Source organism: Pongo pygmaeus, chromosome 2 (genome assembly GCF_028885625.2).
Source record: "Pongo pygmaeus isolate AG05252 chromosome 2, NHGRI_mPonPyg2-v2.0_pri, whole genome shotgun sequence".
In the NCBI taxonomy this organism is placed as follows: Eukaryota; Metazoa; Chordata; class Mammalia; order Primates; family Hominidae; genus Pongo; species Pongo pygmaeus.
In genome coordinates, this window is record NC_085930.1 from 47516264 (window position 1) to 47537005 (window position 20742).

At 35.5% G+C, this 20742-nt stretch overlaps 1 protein-coding gene across 4 annotated transcripts in view; it reads right to left on the reverse strand.

Annotated features, from left to right (window-relative positions):
* ZBTB20 (zinc finger and BTB domain containing 20) overlaps nucleotides 1-20742 on the reverse strand; it is an 838685-nt gene that overhangs the window by 479678 nt on the left and 338265 nt on the right. For all 4 annotated transcript variants that reach the window (XM_054482786.2, XM_054482788.2, XM_054482789.2 and 1 more), the window contains exon 4: nucleotides 7031-7104. The gene's annotated coding sequence lies outside the window, so the exon portion shown is untranslated. The remainder of the gene's footprint in view (nucleotides 1-7030; nucleotides 7105-20742) is intronic.

Consider the following 20742-nt stretch of genomic DNA (forward strand, 5'->3'; position numbering starts at 1 on the left):
GATTTAAAAACACCAAGCAGGAGCTAGCACAGAGTTTGGATCAGTTAGGTCTAATAGTAATACAAACCTCACTTACTGGCTTTGCAATTTTAGATGCTACTTAATCGTTCTGGGGCTCAGTTTTTTCATTATAAAATGGGAATGGTTCCTACTTTGCTGGGTAGTTGCTGAGTATGGTAGCAAGGATTACAGACAGCTCTTTATACAGTATCTGGCATATTAGGTAAATAGATTGTAATATATATTGTTCAGATTTTTTATTAATTAAGGTCTGTACATAGACTCATCTCCTGCACTTAATATTTCTTTTTCTACCCAAGACCTTGAAAGGGTTATGATAGGGGCTTTGATCACATATTAGCTGGTTTGGCTGTGGTAATTTAGCTCCTGAGTATTGGGATTACAGTACCAGCCCTGCCGTTAACTATTTAACTATGACTTGGATAGGAATTCTAGGCCTGAATTTTGTTCGTCTCCAAAATGAAGAGGTTAGAATAAATAATTCCTAAGATTCCCTGTCGCTATAAAATTTTCTGGTTCCAGGGTCTTTTTACTGAGCTATAGCAGATAAATCCTCATCTTTAGAGCTTAAGCTACTTCCCTATGGTTTAATTTCCACATTCCCTCTACTCTATTTCTTCTTTAATTGCAAAAAGGGATAACTTCCATCACTTTGCAAACAAACCAATATCTCTATTCTGGCTTAGTGGCATACCAGGTTATTAATGCATCATACTTAAAAAAAGCCTGGATTGTTCTTCAATCCAGAAATCCAGTAATGTTGTAGGTAGTAATAATGAGAATAATGATGATTTATTTTCAAGGTTTTCTATGCCTCCAGGTGCCCGGTCATTGCACATGATAAAATACACCAAAATTAAAAATGAGATTAAGGTTTAACAGATAAAAAATACATTCTAGGAACAAAACACATTTTTGGTATGCATCTCTATATTACACAACAGCCACTTAAAAATAAACAAAAATAAGAAATCTGTTAACCAACAACAGAATTTTAATAATTATTAACTAGAAAGAAAATAAAATTAACTTGACCTTATCTTAGAAGGTTGTCAGAGATCTACTCTGTTTATGCAAGTGAGAAATATGTTTTGAATTATAAGACCTCAATTTCAGAAGTCCAAGCTCTCCTCAAACTCAGAGGTAAACCTTCAGGAAGGATTTAAAATAAATGTATGGATTTTATTAGCATATGTATATTATTTACCTTTGAATTAATTTTGATCTTGTCCTATTCTTGAGCTATCCTTCAATTGGTATTTTTGTATGTATTTACTATGTGCTTTCCCACTGCATTCAGAATAAAATTCAAATTCCTCACTCTGGTATTTCTCTGACCATACCTCCAGCCATTCTGCTTTGCTCACTTTGCTCTGGCCACTCTGAAGTCCTTTTAGTTCTTTGAATACAGAAAGTCTGTATTCAAAGCTTTGCATTTGAATACAGGATTTTGTATATGCAGTTTCTATCTGGAGCTTTCGCCCCTCCCATACTCCGTCCCCTACCCCAAATTCTTCACCTGGCTGATATTATTTTCTGTCCTTCAATGCTCAAATCAAAGGACACTCTCCCTGAGAATTCTGTCCTGAACACCCAAAGGACAGTATAAGAGACTTCCCCTACTCAATGTTGTCTTGCATACATAACTCTTTACGTGGACCACAGCTTGTAATGTTGTAATTATGTCTGCATTTATTACATGTCTAATTTCCTTAGGAGACTATCAATTTCATGATGAAGGTCTAAGGGATCATTTCTGTATTTCTAGTATTAAGTATAGTTGAATAATGAATTAATGATTCTATTGTGGTAGACTCAGTAGGGCTAAGAAATGTTAATTAAATATGGACTATTCCCTTAAAATTTTGTTTTCTAGTAAGGGAATAAGGCATACACACAAAGTGCTATAAAATATAGAAAGTAATTCGTGTCTCAATAAAAGTGTAGATGAGTATCATATTAGTTTCTTAGAGCTGTTGTGACAAGTTACCACAAGCTTGTTGGCTTATAAATAATACCCAATATTTATTATCTCACAGTTTTGGAGGCTACAAGTCCAAAATCAAGTTGTCAGCAGGGTCACTACAGGTGGTAAGTAAATTTGATAGTTAGGGGAGAGTGGATTGTTTCTGTCCAGGTCAAGGAAAGAAGGATTCATGAAATTAATAATATTGGAAATGAACTTGGTAGGATGGGTTGGATTTGCATATGAAAAAATTGAATGATGGACATTCCAGATGCTGGAACAATATGATTAAAGACGAGTAAGAGAACTTGGCCTGAGTCTATAGTACATACAACCCGGTAGGTGACAATTAACTAAGAAATGGGATTAGAGTTAGATTTTAGGATGTCATGTATATTGATTAGGGATTGTTATACACAGAATTATTGAAAGTTTTATCTGAACAAAGGCGACATAATCTTAGTACTCCTATATTAGGAAAGTTAATGGGGCAGCAGTGTTTAGGACAAACTGATCTCCCTGCTCCATCTCTTCCAATTAGGAGATTTTTGTAAGCAAGAGAAGATAAAATCCTGACTGGAACAAATATCAAAGAAAGAGAATAAATGAGACTTGGCCACTTACTGGACATCTAGGAGGAAGAGGAGGAAAGAATGATATATTTTGAGTAAAGATGTCCTAGAGAATTGGAGTTAGAAAAGCTACGATAGTCAAAAGCAGGATGGTTTTTAAGTAGAAGAATAAATTTAGTTTTGATATGCTGACTCAGAGAAACTAGTGTGATTTCTAGTTAAAGATTTAAATAAGGATGTTGGAAATATAGGACTAAAGTTTTGAAGACATATCAGGACTGGAGATATAAATTTCTGAGTTATCCATAGTGAAATAATTGAAGTCATGTAACTCTGAGAAGCTGTGTCAAGTCACGAGAAGAGTATGAATGTGGAGTATGACAGATGTGATCACATCCTGTGTCTACTATTTACCTGTTGTATAACCTGGGGCAAATTGCTTAACTCCTTCATTTTCTCATATATAAGGAAGAAAATAATTTTATCCCTTAATTAGGATTACGTGAGTTAAATATTTAAAAGCTCTGTCACGTTTAAGCTGCTTTTATATTTTGGTGCATAATTCTCATAAGAAATACACTTATTTTGCCATCTAGTATCTTAAAAATACGTGATGTGCTTTAAAAAATATTTATTTTCCTGTGATTCTAGTACATGTGATCTTTTAAACTTTCATGACCTATTAATGCATTGCAACCCACACTTTGGAAAACTGATCCTCCCATACATTATGGTTCTCATCCAATTCCTCCTCTAGTCACTGGCCCCAACAAGCACTCTATGTTGAAATCACACCAACACTATTCAATGTTCTCCTGACTTTCATTTATTACTCCCTCTTCATAGGCTTCGTGCTAGTATCACATCACTCCTTCATGGCCCAGAAAGAAATGATAACCATTTACCTCCTCTGCTATTCCATATAATGTTTCATCTATAAGAAAGATGTGGTTTTCCCAGATAAATTATGAATTCCTTAATAACAGAAAATATGTGTTATTTATTTGTGTATCGTGGTAAAATATCTTGTTCATAGGAGGCACAGAACATTAATTCATTATTATAAAGAAAAGGGAGAAGAGGTTTGAAGAGAGAACTTTGTTGAACATCTACATCTAGGACCGTGCTCTGGTATCACCACGTCTGAGTTCCTCCTTCTCTATATGCCAAAGCTTCCATGGAATTTTTAAAGGGCAGAACTATTGTCTCTTTGTCTTTGAGGCACAAAGACTTAGGCCACTAACTTTCAGTACATGATGGAGAGAGGGAAGGCCTGGTTGGGTTAAAATAAAGGAAGAAACTAGAAAATGTCCAGAATTTAGCTTTGGGTAAAATAACAGAAAGGTTTTTACCGTAGCCTCTTTGGATTGGTAAATGACAGAATCCAATGAAAGCAATGTGAAACAAATGACCAGAGCAAGTAATTCATTTTAAAATATTAAAGCTTATTTATTTTTTCTGACTCTGGAAAACTTTTCTCTGATGGAAATGACCCCCGGCAACAGTGACATTCTGACACCATGCGTGGTACACACCCTTGGGAAGTTTGAATTCCACATCACAATGGTTCTGTTCAGATTACTGGTTTCATCATGTCTGCAAGCCCAATTAAACTACTGAAGTTCTAATGGTCTTATGTCCACTTTGTACATCATCATAAAGAATATTAAGTCAACCAAATAAATTTGCCTCTACAGGACTTGTTGCTCAACCAAAGGCATGATACCATGAATAAAATTAAAAAAAAACACACACACAAAAAAAACCTCTTTTGATAACAACCAATGTTTTCAGGATACTCCTTTATATATGAATTTGAGATTCTGATGAAGGGGACTACAATTCAACAAGTCTCAAAAAATGAGCCCAAGGCAATTTGCTCCTCAGGAAACATTGCTTAGACCCTGATTGTAGGGGAAAGATTGAAGCCTCAGATTGTAAATCCAGATAGACTATCACGTCTAGGTCTCTAAGGATGATCTGCGATGGTGGTCAGTATGGTTTGTGTAACCTTTGTGCCCTACCCTGTGCCTCAATTTACTTATTTAAAAATGAAGTCACTAGACTTTGTTTCTTACATCCTTTCCCACTATAATGTTTGGCGATGCTCTGCCCTTACATTTGCCTAAACTTTTTAATCTTAAAATATATAAAATGTTTTTATAAAATTATTTTATATCCTTAAATGTTATTGAACATGATAACAGTAGAATTCACTAAGCCTAAATTTCATCATTTTAGTATTGCCTCAGAGGTCAAGTTTTATGAGAGCCTTAATTTGCATCACCAGAAGCTCATTTAATAAAAATGAAAGAATTCCTTTTGGAAATAAATTTTAAAAAGTGATGGAGGGGAAGGGGGCAGAGAAATGTATGTAAAAAAGAAAAAAAAAGGAAACTGAACTTAGAAGGTGTCAAATGGTTGTGAGTTCTAAAGAATATTGTGGTCATATTAGTGTTGAAAAGTTGGTCCTAGCTTTTCATGCACTAAAAGTACATTCTGCTACTGGTTCCTTCCAAAATCCCTGGCCTCTTGACCCAATACTTATTGTACCACTTGTCCCATTTCCATGAAACAAAATCTATCATATGGCAATAAGACGAACTGAGGTATCAGAGGATCATCTACCCTGGAAGTGGGCATATTTATTTGTGGAGTTGATTCTAGTGTGTGGGATATAAAACACACAACTTAAGTGGAAAACTGCTGAAGACCATTTCATAGGTGAAAAGGATGTGGTATGAATGGGCAATTCTCACTTTGGTCAGGAAAAAGAAGTGTAAAGTCAGTGAGGTAAGGGGCTGGGAGACGGATACCTCGTATGATATGAGAAGCAGAAAGGTTGTGTTTGGCAAATTCCTTTATCATCTTCTTCCTGACTGTCAAAAACTGTATTCAACCTGTGTTTACAATAAATATTCTCTGACAGAATGAACCCTGGATTTCTGACTTTTAAAAAGTTTTGAAATTAAACTAATAACAGCTATTTCATGATTACCTATTATTGTGCCAAGGGTTAGAAATTACAAAAATGAGTAAGAAAGAGCCCCTGCTCTTAGAGACCTTACTGTCTGTGGGTCTGAACTGTTGTAGTTATGACAACAATAACAATAACTATCATTTATTCACTCATACCAGCCAGGCACCATGCTCAGTGGGCAACATACACAAACTGCCAAAGTCTCCTTCATTTCACCAGATGCAATGACAGTAAGGTGACCTTGCTCTGTCCGTGCATCATCTCTTAACAAAAATGAACTTAGCAGGAATTCAGACCATAGGCAGAAACATATAAGCAACTCCAGAACTGTCTACTGTCAACACACAAGAACTACAGTCAATAAAGAGTGCAGTGAACTACAGTGAAAATGGAAGCAATTGTCTGAATCACCTTTAGTGTACTCTGTTACTGGGGGCTGTGCCACTCTAAAAACCACAATACAGTAGACTCCACATCTGGCATTCCAACAATGGAAGGGTAAGTGTTTTAAGACTCTTAGCGAAACAACTTGCAATACATTAAACTGTAAAACTGAGGAAGACATCATAAGCTTCTGGATTTTATTACCAAAATGTACATTTTGAGCTAAAATTAAAAATAAAAACAGATTGACTTTCCTTGTAGTATTTCACAACCTTTGAGTGCAGCATTAAAAATGCTTTTCTTTTTTTCTTCACCAACTATAAGCTTCTGTTTTCTTACCCTGGGCGTCTGAATCTTTTATATGCTTGGGTTCTATTCACTGCCTGTTATTCAGACGTTGAAATCCCAAATGTTAATTGTTCTTCCAAGTACATTGACAAAACAGCAGCTAAATAAGGGTAGACCAGACTGTGGTAGACTCTGACATGCATTTATGGAACAATGGGGCTCTGAGAGACAGCCTTGTAGCTCACGGGAAGACATAAGATGTGCTATTTTGACTGCTTCGTAGCAGAATGGGGAACACACGCACACAAGGGAATTATGCATTTTACTTAGTTTTGCCCAAAGTCCTCAAGGCAACAGAATCTTGTGATGTCATCATGAACTTTCTTTCTCTCCATTTCCATTGACACAAAGGCTAAAAATTTCTAATGACATCACAAAGGAAAATGAAATCTACTTTGATTCCAAAAGAAATCTTTTACCTTCAGTGAGACTAGTAAAAATAAAATAAAATAAAATAAAAAAGCAAGAATCTTTCCAGACAGGGTGTGTGTCACTGTGCTCATGCACAGTGGGTGACACCCTCCCTAATGAAATTCAAACCAGCCAAAAGAATGGATTCACAATTTAGGTTGGATAAAAAAGACACACTGAATATTGAGACAACAACTTTTTTTTTTAAGAAGAAAATCATTTAAACATATATTTCTTCAGGGACATTCAAATTTTTACTCATGTCTGGTTACTATGTTACCAATGTTTTTGTCCTTTTTTGGGTTGGTCACAGAAACACAGAAGAAGGTACAGGAAGCTTTGACTTACAGGAATACAGTGCAGCTCAATCTTTTGTTTTTAAGGTGCAGTGATTTCAGTCTCTAAATGTAACTTCAGGCAGTCTGAAAAGAAACAGGTTAAAATCTCTTTCAGTTATAATTGGTATTTCAGATTTAATTAAAAATTAAACTTTCATAATGTTTCACCATCCAAAGCAATGCATTATCAGTCAAGCGTGGCTTTTCTTTTTTTTTTTTTCTGTTAAGGAAAAAAAAAGCAAAAGAAAAAACCCTCTTCCCAGAGTAGTTTTTTTAATGAAAAGAAAAGGATCTAAAGAGGAGAAAAAAAAGCAATTCTGAAAAACAAAATATGCCTCCATGTTAAGGACTTCATAATGATATGACTAGAAACTCAATGTTTCTGAATTTTAGCTGTATTCTGATTAAAAAAAACTCCTAAACAATTTGTACAGCCTAAAGATTACAGAAAATATTTAGTTCAGGGAATAAAGAAGAAAATCTATGGGTCTGAATACACATATTAAAGGGAAATTATGACTTCAAATAGAATTGTAAAAAATGCTAGATCTGCTACTTTCCAGTGACTGAATTGCTGGTGAGGTAGATGGTGAAGAAGGGCTAAATGAACATATTTAACAACACAAAATGGCCATTGAAATGTACTGTATTATGGTTTAGCGTGCCCCATTTCACATCATATTGTACATCTTGTCACATGCAGCCACTGCTGTTTGAAGCAGCACAGGAAGACCAAGAGAGTCTGAACAAAACTCCCTGGTTTAAATAACTGTAAGCATGTTGCTTATTTTTTAAATATGTACTTTTAATTCTAAATTAAGTAACAGTCCAGGCATTAAGAGCTTCAAGTATATAATAAATATTAGGCTTAAAATATTATACTATTTTTTGAATCATTTCTTTCTTCAAACAACACCATCTATAAATAAGATAATAGTATTTTTTAAATTAAAAAAAATCACATCACACACTAGAATTAAATCATCCTTACTTTTAGTTTTGAAAAACTGATACAATGGGATTTAGAAAAATTTAGTTTTTAAAATACAAAATGAAGTAATATAATTTGCTTTCATTCACTTTACAGCATGGCAGAATACTTCTATATATTTATAACACTAAATGTCATATGTTTAAATCCAATTTCACATTAGTGCAAGGTAATATTTTAATATTTCCCCATATGAGAGCATAATCACAAATCACCCCTGAAATTGTACTATTATTAGAAAGCATATGTAGTTCTTACTTGTGATTCCTGTTTTCTTTTTCTCTTGAAATGTATAGAGGAATATTTTGGGTAATTGGTCTATTTGATGTACATAGATTTTAAGTGTAAACATGCTCAGGTTCACATTAAATTCACTCATGAATGAGATTAGATTTAAAAAAAATCACTGACATTGACTAACTAAACTTTTCCCCCTCCTCTCACATGCCTGAATTAGGCTAAAAATGAACCAGCGTAAAGGCAGAAATTATGGAGGCGTCACCAGGGACAACTGAATGAGAGGAGGGGAGTGCACATATTTCCTTTTAAGGCAGCAAAACATTCATAAAAGAAACCGACAAAAATAACTTGTGCTCAGAAATTATATGAGATATAATATAAATATGTTGAATAACAATAATCTCTGAAGAATGATTCAGAAATGTAAAAACTGCCCACCTCTGGATAAATCTAATTCACCAACTGGCATTGTTCTACTCACCAACAAAATATGGTTAGCGAAACGAATTCATTCTCTAGTTTAGACGTGAAAAGGTGATAGAAACTAGGCTGAATATTTACATATAAACATATAACTGACAACTAGTAATTCAATTCACTCAGTCAGGTTTCCTTTTCCTCAGTTTGCCAGATGTTGAATAAATTGAACTATCAGCTCAAAATAATTAAATCAATTACATGAATAGATGGTCAGTGTACCAATTTTCATTCCCCCCCCATGCCATTTCTCCTTCTCCTCTTTGATCTTTTTTCTTCTATTTCTGCTTGTTTCTTCTCTACTTTCACTTTCTTTCTTATTCCTTTTTCCTTCTTTTTTTTTTTCTCTTGGTGAGGGTAATGAGGCTCAAAAATAACATCTTGTATCCTGTTGAGGGAAACTTGGTCACAACTATCCTTCCAGATGACAAACTCATTCTTAAATATCTGTTTCCCAATCCAAAGAAAACAGAGCAATTGAAAAAATAGAGACTCAACATCACTTACAACTACCAACACCACCCCTCTTAATTCCCATGCTGTACTCATCACGAGGAGAACTGAAATTTATTTACATTATACCTAACCTCAAATAGGACCACAAATAAGACTAATAACAGGACCATTTTGTGGCACTCAGGCAAACGGCTGGGCAAAACAGATGGATCTTACTTTGCGCCAGGACTCAAAAAATATAGTCGCCAACTCACTGTTGGCGACTACATATCTTGGCCCAAAGATGGACCTGGAAGTGGGACCAGTTGTCTTTGATATGAATAGTGCTCCTCTTCTTATCTCCTCATGGAACAAATCAGTAATTCTGTCACTATATAGTGGGGTTATCAGGTAGAATTGCTTAAAAGACTGGTCATCAAGGATGTAAAATATTCTGAGGGAATGTCAGGTGAGATGAAGGAACAGGAAGTCAGGACAAATACCTTATTTTTGGCACTTTTGTCTACTTTCAACTTTCTGCTTTTTTTTTTTTTAATTCAAATTCACTACTGTACACACCCACCTTTAAAATAGATTTACAGAGTATGTGTCATCAATAAGAAAACTTGCTTCTCACATTTCAGGTTCCAAAATCTGTTAAAATTTTAAGTCACATAGATCAATCTCAGTCATTATTAAAATTGACAACCAGTGTCAGACTTCTTTAATCGGAACAAAACTATGTAAGGCTTTGTAGATTACAGTCAACATCCAATGATGCACTGAGTAACAGCTCAGTAATCAATGCAAATTACAAAATCTGGAAGAATGCTTCTCTGGCAGAGACCCTTTAGCAAGAGTTGTACATTCTGCACTCCTTAAAGATTCTGAATGGCTTTCCAGAGAAGTAGCAAATGCATTATATTACAGTAACCTATCTTGTAAGTCACAATGCCACAAACAAAGCCTCTAGTCAATAAAAAAAAAAAAACAAAACTGAAGGGGGGTGAGAACTACAGATCTTACCATTGACTACAAACAAAGGGCTGCTTCTGACCACATTCTACTTTTTAAAATCCTCACACAGAAGGAGTTTTAGATATCACCAGGTCACAGAACTTCAAGGAAAGAACAACAAAGCATTCCAGCTTAGGAGGTCTATGTTAATTCAGGCACTTCTCTTATTGCTCTTCCAACTATTCAGTACTGATTGTATCTTGCTCAGATTGCTTTTGAGAGTTCACTCATCTCTCTATGATTTATTTATTCAGACATTGTGCAGATTTGATTTTTAAGAGACAGCCCTGTTTGTGGTCAGCATAGAAGGCTAATTATAATACTTTAATTATTTATTTTAGTATTTTTTTCTTTTCACTATTTAAAAACTTTTTATTATAAAATATTTCAAATACATGAGAGACGGCAGAATATAGCAAAATGAACTCTCTAGTACCCATCACCTATAGTCAATTGTTTTTCCAATTATACTCTCACCTACTTTTTCTTCCACCAGAGCATCTGAAAGACAATCCCAGACAGCTTATTATTTTATGCATGAATACTTTACTATGTGTTACTGAAAGATGACAATCATAACTAATATCATTCCACACCAAAAATAATAGTAATTCTTTAATGTCATTAAATATCCTGTCCATGTTAAATGATTGACTTTTAAATGGTCTTTTCTTTTTATAGCTGGTTAGTTTGAATCAGGATCTAAATAAGATCTACCCATTATATTCAAATGATAATTATCCTTTAATCTATAAATTCTCCATTTGCTTTTAAAATTTTTAACTTTGTATTTTGGAACAATTTTAGAATTACAGAAAAGTTGCAATGATAGTACAGAGAGTACCCATATTTCCTTCACTAGTTTTTCCTAATGTTACTATCTTACATAACCATGGTAAATTTGACATAATTAAGAAATTAATATTGATACAATACTATTAACTAAACTACAGACTTTATTCAGATGTCACCAATTTTTCCATTAATATGTTTTTTCTGTTCCAAAAATCCAATCCAGGATACCATACTGCATTTTAATTGCCATGTCTCCTCAGTCTCTTCTGATCTGTGATAATTTCTTAGTCATTCCATGTTTTTCATGACTGATAATTGTGAAGACGAGTGGTCAGATATTTTGTGAAACCTTTTACAACTTTGATTTGTCCAATCCTGTAACTAGATTAGGATTATAGGTTTTAGAGAAGAATACAAAAGAGGTGATGTGCCCTTCTTATAACATAACATTAAAGGTATATGATATCTCTGGGTATGTTAACCTTGGTCGCTTGCTTAAGAGAATGTCTGCCAGGTTTCTCTATACTTAGTTTTAATCAGCATAATTTCATTTGTCAACAGTTTATTGAGATATAACTTATATAACATACAATCCACTCTTGTTACATGTATAACTCAATGACATTAAGTAAGTTTAGAGTTGTATAACCATCACAATTCATTTTTAGAATATTTTTGTCACCCTACAAAGATCCTTCATATCCTCAGGCAGTCAATCCCTAGACCCCGACAACAAATATTTTCTGTCTCTATAAATTTGCCCTTTTTGGATATTTTTATTAATGCAATCAAATAATATGTGATCTCTTTCATGTAGCTTTTTCACTTATCATAATTCATTTTTAAGATTCATTTATGTTGTGGCATGTAGCAGTACTCTATTCCCTTTTACTGATGAATACTATTCCACTGCATGGATATAACATCACATTTTATTTATCCATTCATCAGCCAATGGACATCTGAATTGTTTCCAGTTTTTTACTGTTATGAATAATGCTGCCATGAACATTCACATAAAATACGTCTCTGTGTGGACATATTTTTTTTTCCTCTTAGATACCTTAAAGTGGTATTGCTGGATCATAAAGGTAAGTTTATTTTAACTTTTAAGAAACTTCCAAACCACTTTCCAAAGTGACTATACTCTTACATCTCCCCTGGTAATATAGGAGGCTTCTAATTTGTCTTTATCTTCCAACACTTGTTACTATCTGTCTTTATTATAGCCACTCTAGTGGCTGTGAAGTAGTATCTTACGGTTTTAATTTACTTTTCCCTGGAAATAATAATGTTGACCATGTTTTCAAGTGCTTATTAGGCATGACTTCATCTTCTTTGGTGAATCACTTTGGTGAATTGTCAAATATTTTGCCCAGTTTTTAGCTGGGTTGCTTGTCTTTTTATTATTGAAGAATTATTTATATATTATGCATAAAAATTCTTATCAGATTATGATTTGCAAATCACAATCTTGCAAATATTTTCCCGTCTTTGGTTTGTCATTTCATTTCTTTAATGGGTCTTTTGAAGTGCAAAAGTTTTAAATTTTGTTGACATCCTAATTACCAAGTATTTTATTGAATCAAGCTTTTGGTGTGATAGCTAAGAACTTTTTCTAACCCAAAGTCATGAAGATTTTCTCCTGTTTTCTTCTAGAAATTTTATAATTTTAGCTCTCACATTTAGGCTCATGATTAAATTTTTATGCATGATATGAAATAAGAATCCAAAATATGTTTTTTACAGTCCTAGGTTCATGAATACTCATTTATATTGCATATAATCCTAGCATCAATTACAGAGCACTGCTTATTGAAAAGACTATCCCTTCCCCTGACAAATTGCCTTGGCACCTTTGTCAAATTTAATTGATCAAAAATATGATTAATTTTCTGAACTTTCAATTCCATTCCATTGATCTGTATGCCAATATCATACTATATAAAGTAAGTTTTAAAACCAGAAATTGTACATTATCTAATTTTGTTTTCCTTTTTCAAAAGTATTTTCACTATTTTGGATCTTTTGCATATTCATGTAAATTTTAGGATTAGCTTGTCAATTTCTGTAAAAACGCCTTTATTCTTTTTGACAGGATTGTGAATTGAACTGTTTTCTTAATTTCATTGTTTGTTGCTAGTATACAGAAACATAATTGATTTCTGTACAATATCTCTTCTTATATTCAGTTAACTTGTTCAATTCCTTCATTAGTTCATGTGTGTGTGGTGGGGGAGGTGTATGTACATTGCTTAGAATTTTCTATGTACAAGATTATATTGTCGGCAAATAAATAGTTTTACTTTTTACTTTCCATTCTGTATGCCATTGATTGTTTCTTCCTGCTGGTCTGTCTACCCTTCTCTTTCCCTTCCCCTCCCCCTCCCCTGCTGCTGCTGCTGCTTCTTTTTTTTTTTTCTCTAATTTGTTTCTCTCTCTCTTTCTTTCGTGTATTTATCATTCTGGACTGGATTGAATCTCCTGTACAATGTTGAATAGAAGACATAAGAACTGACAACCTTGTCTCTTTTCAAATCCTAGGAGTGTATTGGTCAGGTTTTCATCATTACATACATTATAAGTTCTTCATAGATTCCCTTTGTCAGGTTACAGAAGTTCTCTTCTATTCCTTTTGTTGAAAGATTATATCGCAAATGGATACTGGATTTTCTCAAATGTTTCTGTACATCTATTGAAATGGTCATGTGTTTTTTCTTTTATTCTATTAATATGGTATATTGCATTAATTAATTATTGGATGTTAAGTGAAACTCGCATTCCTGGGATAAATCCTCTGTGGTCAGACTGTATAATGCTTTTCTACTTTGCCACATTTGGTTTGTGAATATTTTGTTGAGTTTTGGTGTCTAGATTCATGAGGGAATCTGGTCTGCAGTTTTCTTTCATTGTGATGTCTTTGTCTGGCTTTGCTCTCAGTGTAATATTGTAGTAATAATTGAAAAATGACCTTTCTTGCTCTATTTCTAGAAAAGTTTGTGAAATATTGGTATTGGATAGAATTCACCAGTGGAGCCATCTACATCTAGGATTTTCTCCTAACTATAAATTGTATAAATTGTATCTCTTTACTATTACGAATCTGTTCATATTTTCTATTACCTCTTAAGTCAGTTTTGGTAATTTGTGCATTTCTAAGATAGTCCATTTTATCCAGCTAATTGCTAACAATTGTCCAGTTGCTAACAATTGTCTAATTGTCAAGCAATGACAATTGAGGTCAACCAACGATCAGTCACAGGTTGTATTTCTAACTATCAAGCAATGAAAAGGATTGAGGTTATAATATTTGTTCATAGTATAGTATGAGATCAGGAATGAGAGAGAAGATATCACCACCAACCCCATAGAAATGAGAATGATTATGAGGTTATACTATTTGTTTATAACATAGTATAAACTATAACTATACCTCATAATCCTTTTAATTTCTATTGGGTTGGTGGTGATACCTTCTCTCTGATTCCTCATTTTGGTAATCTGTCATCTTTCCTCCTTTTTCCTTGATCAGTCTAGCAAAAGAAAAACTAAGTTTTGGTTGATCTTTTCAAAAAACAAAGTTTTGGTTTCATTAATTTTCTCTATTATTTTCATTATCTATTTCACTGATTTCTGTTCTTATCTTTGTTATATCCTTCCTTCTGTTTAAACAGAATTTAGTTTTATGTTTATATTATGTCTATACTCACCTAAATAATGATGTGATGAGGTCTTTTTTTTAGGTGAATTTGATACATTTTTATCATTTCATTTCCACTTAAAGGATTTCCTTCAGTATTTCTTGTAAGGCAAGTCTACTAGCAACAAATTGTCTCAGTCTTTGTTTATTTGGGATATCTTTATTTTATATTTATTTTTGAAGAACAATTTTGCTAAATATAAAATTCCTAAATGACATTTTCTCTTTTTTTTTCCTTCAGCACACTGAATACATCATCCCTCTACCTCCTAGCTTTGCTTCTAATGAGAAGTAAGCTGTTAATCGTGGTGTTGTTTTCCTGTATGTAACAGTCTTTTTTTTTTCTTGTTACTGTCAAAATTTTCTCTTTTTCATTCAAAAGTTTGACTATAATGTGTCTATGTACAGATCTTTTTTGTGTTTATCCAACATGGAGTTTTTGTGCTTCTCAAATGTGTAGGTTAATGTTATTCATCACATTTGGGAAGTTTTTGGCTATTATTTCTTCAAATATTTTTGAGCCGTTTCTTTCTTTCCTCCTCTTCTCTACCATTACACATATGTTAGTATGCTTGATGGTCTCTCACAGGTCTCTGAAGCTCTGCTCATTTTTGCATTGTTTTTTTCTCTTCAAATCAGATCATTTCTATTAATTGATCTTCAATCTCATTGTTTCTTTATTCTGCCATCTTAAATATTCTGTTGAGACTCTCTCGCAAATTTTTTATTTCCATTATAATATTTTTTAACTCCAGAATTTTTGTTCATTTTAAAATAACACTTATCTTTATATTGATACTCTCTATTTAAAGAGTAATTATAGTAATACTTTAATTATTTAACATGATTTCCTATTTTTGAACATATTTATAATAGTGCTTTCAACTCTTTGTTTGCTAACTTTAACATCTGCTATCTCCACTTCAACCCAAATATAATTTCTTTTTTTTTCTTCACTTTCTTTTAACCACTTTTTAAATTGGGTATGAGTCACACTCCTGTTTATTACATGTCTCATTTTTTTCTTGAAAATTGACATTTTATATAGTATATTACAGCAACTCTGGCTTCTGACTTTTCCCTGTTGAGGGTTGTTGCTGTTATTGCTGTGTTTGTTTATTTAGGACTTGCCTAACATAACTCTGTGCAGCCTCTCTTCTCCATGCTGTGCCGCTGCTGATGTTCCTGTTCAGTTTGTGTAATTTCCATTTTCGTTTTTAAGCTGGGACTTTCCCCTGCGTTAACACAGTTTAGTGGTCAGCCAACGATCAGTCACAGGTTGTACTTAAACACCTAGGGCCACTATGCTAATGCCTCTGATATATATGTGTGTGTGTGGGTTGGAGAATGCACTCAAAGTTCAGGCAGTTTACAAGTCTTTTTTTGATTTTTACTTTCCATTTGTTCTCTCTTATCTTCTCTCTGTGTGTCCAAAGCCTTAGGTTCAGCTAAGGATAAGTAGACATCTTGGTCCTTCTCTGGTCTTCCCCAGAGTATGTGTGCAGCCTTTCAGACCTCTAGGAATATGTGGTAGCTTATCAAAGTTCACTATGATAGCATCCTTTTCCAATTCTCCCTGCTAAATTTCTGGCCAATCTGCCAGTTCTTTTCTACTCTGAATTGTAACTTCAGGCTACATATGATGTTTATTCTCCCTGCTTGTTTGCCCCTGAGATTGTCACTGTTTTGACCACACCTAAGGGCATGGGGTTTTTCTATGTTCTGCTCCATCAAATTACCAAATCACCCCCTTTCAGCAGTGAAGTTGTGGGTTTTCATGACTTGTCCTGCCCTGGAAGAACTATTGATCCAATGGAACTGTGGGGAGGGGTAATAGGAGGAAGCAGTCCCGGCTAAAACACTGTGGGCTCCTAACTCTGCTAGTTGTCCCAACATAACTTCTAATTTGGCCGCTTTCGCTCCCAAAAGTATCCAGCTTCTGTAATATGATTTATGACCTTTTAATCTATAGGGCATAAACGACTTATGCCATTTCTTCAGCGAATGACCACTGCCTAATTCTTTTCTTAGTAATGCAGGAATCAGGGGCCTAGCTGCAGGTATGAATGCATGTGGGGTGGGGGTGGGGGGAGTCTAACTGCCATTGAATGAACATTTTCATAATGGTTACATGTGTATAGAAAATCTTCAACTGCCCCTCCTACTACATCTCTAGAAAGTTTAAAGGTTTGGGGGGGATTAAGAATTTCTAGGGAAGTGTATGGGATATAGGGATAAGGTTATCAAAATTCTCCCATGGGAGATAAAAAAATAGTTTTGCCTCACTCTATAGAGTTTGGAGAAACCACTCAGCGAGAAGGACTAGAATTACTTTGGTTAATAATGAGTTGCTATGAACTTTGGAGCTGGACTGAGTTGGAATAAACCTATTCTAAGCAATTGTAAAGAATATGTCATTTAGACTTAATCTTATACAAAACAATAATAGCTCAGAGATCTAAGCAGGTCCAAATACTTACTTGGATCAGGTTAGTATTTGCCAGCTTATTTTCTCACAGATTCCTGTGCTCACTCAGGTTATACTTCCTTGGGAACACACAAAGGGAATAAGCTCCTTTTGGAACTCAAATAACTTGCAAATCAGAAAGTTCCCATATGGATATAGAGAATAATATTTACTATATAATAATTTTTCCTTTACATGATGATCCACAATAAAGTTCCCTTGAGAATACACTTCCCTAGAGCATTTAAATTACGAACGGATTTACAAAATAACTCCTATCACATGAAAAGAGATAAACATATAGTATCTGCTTCTAGGAATTATCTAAACTCATTTTCCTTCAGAGACTTAAATAGATGAAAAAAATCAGCAAACTTTGTTTAGGAGAAATTCAGAATGTATAAAGCATTAATTATGAATATCTTACTGATATTTTTGGATCAACATAATATTTCACTTTTACAAAATGTTGAGGAAATCAAAGTATTCACCAAACTTCATCTCATTAAAGTGTCATAACCTTTAATCTAGGAACCCGTAATAGTAAAGATTACTGTTTCTGTCTGGAAAACAAGAAATCTAATCCATGAAACAAAACCCTGAAATATCACATACATTGCTTAAAGATGTAAGTCTGAGGATGGAGAATGTGATGAAACTCCATCACCTTGTTGTATAAGTGTGTCCGGAATTGGTGGGTTCTTTGTCTCACTGACTTGAAGAATGAAGCCGCGGAGGCTCGCGGTGAGTGTTATAGCTCTTAAAGGCGGCGTGTCCGCAGTTTGTTCCTTCTGATGTTGGGATGTGTTCGGTGTTTCTGCCTTCTGGTGGGTTTGTGGTCTCGCTGGCTCAGGAGTGAAGCTGCAGACCTTCGCGGTGAGTGTTACAGTTCATAAAGGCAATGTGTACCCAAAGAGTGAGCAGTAGCAAGATTTATTGCAAAGAGTGAGAGAACAAAGGTTCCACAGTGTGGAATGGGACCTGAGCTGGTTGCCACTGCTGGCTCGGGCAGCCTGCTTTTATTCTCTTATCTGGCCCCACCCACATCCTGCTGATTGGTAGAGCCCAGTGGTCTGTTTTGACAGGGCACTGATTGGTGCGTTTACAATCCCTGAGCTAGACACAAAGGTTCTCCACATCCCCACCAGATTAGCAAGATACAGTGTCCACACAAAGGTTCTCCAAGTCCCCACCCCAGTAGCTAGATACAGAGTGTCGATTGGTGCATTCACAAACCCTGAGCTAGACACAGGGTGCTGATTGGTGTGTTTACAAACCTTGAGCTAGATACAGTGTGCCAATTGGTGTATTTACAATCCCTGAGCTAGACATAAAGGTTCTCCAAGTCCCCACCAGACTCAGGAGCCCAGCTGGCTTCACCCAGTGGATCCTGCACCAGGGCTGCAGGTGGAGCTGTCTGCCAGTCCCTCACCGTGGGCCCCGCACTCCTCAGCCCTTGGGTGGTCCATGGGAGTGGGCGCCGTGGAGCAGAGGGCGGCGCTCGTAGGGGAGGGCTCGGGCTGCGCAGGAGCCCACGGACGTTGGGGGAGGCTCAGGCATGGCGGGCTGCAGGTCTCCAGCCCTGCCCCGCGGGAAGGCAGCTAAGGCCCGGCGAGAAATTGAGCACAGCAGCTGCTGGCCCAGGTGCTAAGCCCCTCACTGCCCGGGGCAGGCGGGCAGGCCGGCTGCTCGGAGTGCGGGGTCCGCCTAGCCCACGCCCACCCGGAACTCGCGCTTGCCCACAAGCACCGGGCGCAGCCCCGGTTCCCGCCCGCACCTCTCCCTCCACACCTCCCCGCAAGGTGAGGGAACCGGCTCCGGCCCTGGCCAGCCCAGACAGGGGCTCTCACAGTGCAGCGGCGGGAGGAAGGGATCCTCAAGTGCCGCGTAAGTGGGAACCCAGGCAGAGGAGGCGCCCAGAGCAGCGAGGGCTGTGAGGACTGCCAGCACGCTGTCACCTCTCGTAAGGTCATCAATAGGGCAATATCCAGGCTACAATGAAAAAGAAACTTGAAGTCTCGAACACCTATTGTGTATACATTAGAGTGGATTCAAAATAAATATTTAAACAGATTTCTGTTCCTGTGGAATGGTATTTTTCCAGCAAACCTCTCCAGCGATTGTTTTTATTAGGCTTTGCAATTTCTATAAAAGGATATCAACCCTGTCCCGACTTGATTACTATTTCTGCTATTAATTAACAATAAAAAAAAAATAGGCTAGGCATGGTGGCTCAGGTCTGTAATCCTAGCATTTTGGGAGGCTGAGATTGGTAGATCACTTGAGTCCAGGAGTTTGAGACCAGCCTGGGCAACACAGCAAAATCCTGTCTGTACAAAAAATGCAAAAATTAGCTGCGCACAGTGGCACATACCTGTAGTCCCAGCTACTTGGGAGGCTGAGGCAGGAGGATCGCTTGAGCCTGGGAGGCAGAGGTTGCAGTGAGTCAAGATGGCACCACTGCACTCCAGCCTGGGTGACAGAGTGAAACCCCATCTCAAATAATAACAATAACAAAAAATAGTTGTATTTCAAGTAATATAATCTAGATAATCTAATATAATATAATCTAGATAATCTAGAATTCACTGTCATTCAATGAATTATATCTGTGTGAAGTGTTCTCTATTTAGTCCAAATCTTTTAAGAATGGGAATACTAAAGTTCACAGTAATAAGATGTTGTCAGTCTACATTGAGGACTACAAATAAGCATTTCTATAAAATATCCTTTGCCACTAATGAAAGTTAATGTTTATCTTGATATTTACATTATAATACAGTGATCCCTATACATACTGAAGAGCATCCTAGAAGATTGATTTTTCTTAGTATCAGCATTGTATTTCTTTAAAATATATAATCAGAGCCCAATCTGTAAATGTACTAAGATCCTTTATAGGATGCTTTTTAAATGTAGGTCAAATTCTTGCCTCCTTCTCATGTTTTTCCACTGTTTACCCATTTTATTTTTTATTTACTTAATTTATATTATATATTTCATTTACTCTCATTTATATTTATATAAATATATTTATACATAAATATATTTATGTTGTACATGTATCTATCATTTAAGCTATCTCAATTTCTTTTTGTAACAAAGAGATATCTGTCTCTACTGTATATTTGTCTATCTACCCTTCCATGTAACAATTCATCTAAATTTACTATATGATACCCCAACATTTCAGATGCAATTTGAAAATATCAACCTTGGATCCTCTATAAACTCATCTATGTTTTTGTGGTGACTTTAGTTTTCTTCTACCTTCGAAGCTATTCAAATCAGAATAGCCTCAAATCTGCCTTAAATTTGTCTGAGACAAAGTAACAGATTTGTATCATCAGAGCTCAATATTAACTTAAAGCTTGACTAACCACCTCTTTGCTAAGTCACCTGAAGATGACTCTTGCCTTTCTGTGCAAGAATAAAATAATTTGGGACCTATGGAACAACACCAGCCATTTTCAAATAACTAATAAGGCATATAACATAGAGCAGACACAACTTATTATATAGTTTGTACCCTGCCCAAGGCACACTCCTAGTCCAGGAGTGTGTTCCACTCAATAAGCCACGGTCCCTAGCCCAAGCTGC